Here is a 4,760-nt window from a genome sequence, read left to right as displayed (position 1 = left end):
GCACGTTCTGGCTCCATGACAGCATCAGGACCAATCTCTGGGGAAGGGCCGCAGCCCAGGAGGAAGGGATGTGGGCAGGCCCCCGTATGTACACTCTGTCCCCTAGTCCCCCGCTGCCGTTGTTCCCTTGGGGTCTGGGGTAGAGCCAGGATATTGGGCTGGATGATAGGGTGCAGAGGTGCCCCTTCCCTCGGGTCTTCCAGGGCCCCCACTGCCTCTGGTGGGCTGTACCCCTTCTGTGGACAGTATCAAAATGGAGTATGCAAGACTTGGAGGTAACGGTGCCTGCCCCTCCTCAAGACAGAGACCAAGACCCCCAAAGAAGAGAGGATACCATAGTGAGCCAGGGGCTGGCTCGCTTCTCACCTGTCAGGTGGCCAGCCTGGGGAGGGACATGGAGAGGAGGGAGACAGGGTGTTGACTCTGCCCCCAAGACTTGTTAGACTGATCGGTCACCCAGAGAAGGCCAAAGTGGTTCAGTATAGGATTCTCACCTTCCATGAGGGAGACCAGGGTTCAGTTCCCGGCCAAGGCACCTTATGTACAATCACCAGTTGTCAGTGGTGTTTTCCATGTTGCTAGAACACAGAACAAGTCTCAGCAAAGCTTCTAGGTTAAAAGACACTAGGAAAAAAGGCCTGGCAATCAACTTCTGAAAAGCCTATGGATTACAACAGTCTAATCCCCAACTGATCCAGGACTGGGCATCATTTCATTTATTGTACAAGGGCCACTGTAAGATGGGGCCGACTCAATGGCAACAAACAGTAACAATGTCCCTGGTACTCAAGGACTTGGGATGCTAAATGGCTCCAATCAGTGACTGACCCTTTTCCTTGTATCTGCTTAGTCCCTTTTCTTGTGTGGACTCCTAACCACACTGTCACCACGCCTAGCTGTAAGCAGCACTCTCCCGAATGGATAAGAGCAGCAATGACAAAGTACACAACAGACTTCCGATGTTTTTATGTATAAAACATACATGGTGTCCATCAGTAGCATTGATCATCGGCCACATGCTGAAGATGCTATCATGAGTGTGAACTGCGAGCCCAGAGGGCATCTGAGAGAGGGTAAGCAATGTGTTTTGTGATCTCTCTTCCTGCCACCCTGGACCCCTCTGGTTCCTGGCTTGGATTTATGTCCTGGCTGCTGATGAGTTAGCTGAGTGAAGACTCATGTCTGTCTGTACCAGAGGACTCTCAGCCCCTCAGCACTGACCCTGAGTCCTGAAAAGGGCCCAGGCTAGACTGGGCCATCTGAACCCTCCTGCCCCAGACTTAGGGGCACTTCCTCAGGGCTAGAACTGAGTTAGCCTGGATTCTGCAATGGTGGAAAGGTTGGGGGGGGGGGCCGGTTGTCCAGCAGGGGGGATTCTGGAGCAGCTGGGACATTCCTGAGGCCACCTTAGTGCTCCCGGGGGAGAAGGAAGCCCCTCTTGTTAATCCCTATCGCTGACCTGGGGCCTGTGCTCTATGTCTAAGGCAGGTGGAGAGCCAGGGAGGGACTCCTAGCTCAGACCATGATGGAGGGAACTGAAGGTAATGAATGGGCAGACACACCATTCAGGCCTCAGTTTCTTTGTCTGTAAAATGGACAGAAACTTGGTTAAGTTCCCAGCAACATCTCCTGCTAAGAGAAGGACTGGTACACATAAACACCCAAACTCATTGACTTCAAATCAGTTCCTACTTATAGTGACCCTAAGGAGCTCTGGTACCATAGTGGTTATTAGTCAGGCTGCTAACCTCAAGGTCAGCAGTTCGAAACTACCAGTGGTTCCGCGGCAGAAAGATGAGGCTTTCTAGTCCCATAGGGTCACTGTGAGTCAGAATCAACTTCATGGTGCATAATCACCACCACCACCTAGTTTCCTAGACTATAAATCGTTATGAAAGCAGATACTGCGGAGTGGTGGTGGGTTCAAGCCTCTGACGTTTCAGTTAGCAGTCCAAGGCTTAACCCGCTGCACCACTAGGGATGGTCCACAGCAGGTACTAAATAAAGTTGAAACATTGAAAAATTAAATAAATGGATGGGTTGGGCCAGTCAGTACTGAGGAATTGCCGGCTTCGAGGGCCCATTCACTGTTTCGCTCTACGTTTCCCCCAAGCATTCGTTCCCTCATTCATTCATGCTCTCCGCCATTCATACACATGCGGCTTCATTCATTCCCTGCTCTCCGCCTTTCCTCCCCGGAGCCAGCGCGCGTGGTCCCCAGAGCCCCTGGCCCGAGCCCCCGAGCGCGCCCCGCCTGGGCGCTGCCAGGGAGCCTCTGAATCAGCCGCGGCTGCGCGGGGCCAAGGCTGGCGGGGAGCCGGGCTGGGGGCGGGGGGCGGGCGCTCCCTGCGGGAAGCCGGGCTGGTGGGGAGCCCCGGCCGCACCGCTCCCCGCACGGGGTCTGGGAGGGAGGACACCGGCCGGCGGCGGCGAGCGGCGCGGGGCCATGTGGACGGGTGGCCGGCGGCCGGGCCGGCTCCGCCGGGCGGTGAGTAGCTGCGAGCCGGCGGGGCGGGGCGGGTTCCTGTGGCGCCCCCAATCTCAGGAGGACGACTCCTTCACCCGGGCCCTCCTCGAGGCGCCCCTCCGAGTCTGGGACCCCCGAACTCTGCCATGCACAGTCAGCTGGCAGGGCGTCCCCAGAACCAGGCTCTCGGGTGAGGCGGGGAAGCTCGGCTGGCGCCTTGCCCCCAGCGCCCTGGCCCGAACGCCTGGGTCCCATTGGTGAGTCCTCGGCCCCGGTACACCTGCGCATCCTTGCGGAGGAGGGGAGGACAAGGGACACAAGGCGAGGCCGTGAAGATGGGACCTGCAGGACAGATGCCAGGGTGCAAACAGGCCCCCGCTCCCCGCCCTGCGTCAGGGGCAGGGCAAGGCCGGTCGGGCGGGGTGCAGGTGGAGTGGGGGGAGCCGGAAAGAGGAGCCCGGGAAAGGCCAAGAAGCCTGAAGGAGGCTGGACTAGGGCTGGTTCATCATTGAGCGTGAGCCGCGCGCCGCGCGTTGGTGCGCTCCGGCCCTGGCGCCCTCCAGCGCATTCATTACCTAGCAGGAGGGTAGTCTCATCCTTCCCATTTCCTGCCAGGGAAACTGAGGTCCAAGGAGGCAGGGGCTGGCCAAGGGGCACCTAGCTGGCACCTCGCGCCCCCCCCCCCCAAACCCCAGAGCGCTGGATGGGAATTTCTGCTCCAGCGTTTGCTCTTCCTGCCTGGTTACAAGGTGTTTCCTTCCATCTGTGCCCCACCCCACCCCCACCCCAGTGTGGTTCTTTTGGGGCAGGGAAGCGTGGGCGGCATCCTGGAGCCAGCAGGAGTGAGTGGGGGATGGAGAGATGACAAGCACAGTCTAGTGTGGAGCCTAGACCGCCAAGGCCCTCCTGTCCTGAGGATTACAGGTCAGGCCTTGGCCTGAGGGAGCAGACCCAATGGTTCAAACCTGTCATTTCCTCCCCCACTGCCAACGAGGCCCCAGTGACTCCCAGAATCAGGCTCCAAGGACCATGGTGGGAGAAAGCCCCTTCTAAACTATGGTGTGCCCCTCCAGCCAGGCCCGGCGGTGGCACTGCCTGGCTTGGGCAAATGGCCATTGGAGGCGGCCCGGGCTGGCATCGATGACGTGCAGGGCGGGGAGGCGGCATCGAGGGCCCTGGCAGTGTCCCGCAAACCCATAATTTTCCCGACTTTCACTATAATCAGGGTAGCACGGAAAAACAAGCATGCCGGCAGATGCGCCTGCTCACGGCTGATCAGCGGCGGGCAGGACGAGGGGCGGCTGCTCCGCGAGGCGCCCAAGCGCCTCCAGCTATTGTTTCGTATTTATAGATTCCGACGCTCCTCTTCTGCTTGGCGTCAAAACCTGGAACTGTTTGCACCTGCAAAGCTGAGGGTGGAGAGGAGAGAGACCCCATATTAGAGGGGCATTCCAGGGGTTGGGTAGGTGGGACATATGGTGACCGCCCTCCCCCCCCACACACACACACACACATACACACATTCTCAAGTCCAAAGAGAAAAAGTGAGTCAGCAAGTCTGGAAGACGACCTTCCAGCCACTATCAAAGACTTGAGCACAGGGCATTGCCCACATTTTCGTTTATTGAGCACCTGCTCTCTGGAAAGCCCTAAGGAGGGGATGTACTACAGGTCGCTATGAGCCGGAATCAACTCGATGGCAGTGGGTTTTGGTAGTGAGCCCTGGTGGTACAAACAGTTAAGCATTCAACTACTAAGAGATTCCTCAGAAGGCAAGACTGTCAATCTGCTTACAGAAGGTCACACGGTCTTGAAGTCATACAGAGTGGGTGTACTCTGCACATGTGGGTTAGCCATGTCTCAGAATTGACTTGAGAGCATCAAGAATCCTGAGCACCAACTGTGTGCCGGACCCACATGGTCCCCACAGCATCCCTTTGAAGCATTGCCCTACTCCTATAAGTTCTGTCAAGTCGGTTCCAGCTCACAGAGATTCTGTATAGGGTTTCTGAGGAGTGGCTGGTGAGTTTGAACTGCCAACCTTGTAGTTAGCAGTCCAGTGCTTATCCTACAGTGCCACATCAGAAGTCCAAGTAAGAGCATCTTTTAAATGACCGAGGCAGGGTACTTAATAATGCTCAGGAATGAAGGAAGGAATGAGTAGGAGGGGGTGAGAGAAGTTCATGAATCCATATCTTGTCTCAGTCCACACATAATTCCCCAAAGCCTACCCCCAAGGAGACAGAAAAGTGTGGTACAGGTACAGCAGGTGAGGGGAGAGGGAGGCCCAGGA

This window comes from Chrysochloris asiatica, unplaced genomic scaffold (assembly GCF_000296735.1).
Source record: "Chrysochloris asiatica unplaced genomic scaffold, ChrAsi1.0 scaffold00025, whole genome shotgun sequence".
Lineage (NCBI taxonomy): Eukaryota > Metazoa > Chordata > Mammalia > Afrosoricida > Chrysochloridae > Chrysochloris > Chrysochloris asiatica.
The sequence above is the reverse complement of the archived record's forward strand: the minus strand, read 5'-3'. Positions refer to the sequence as shown.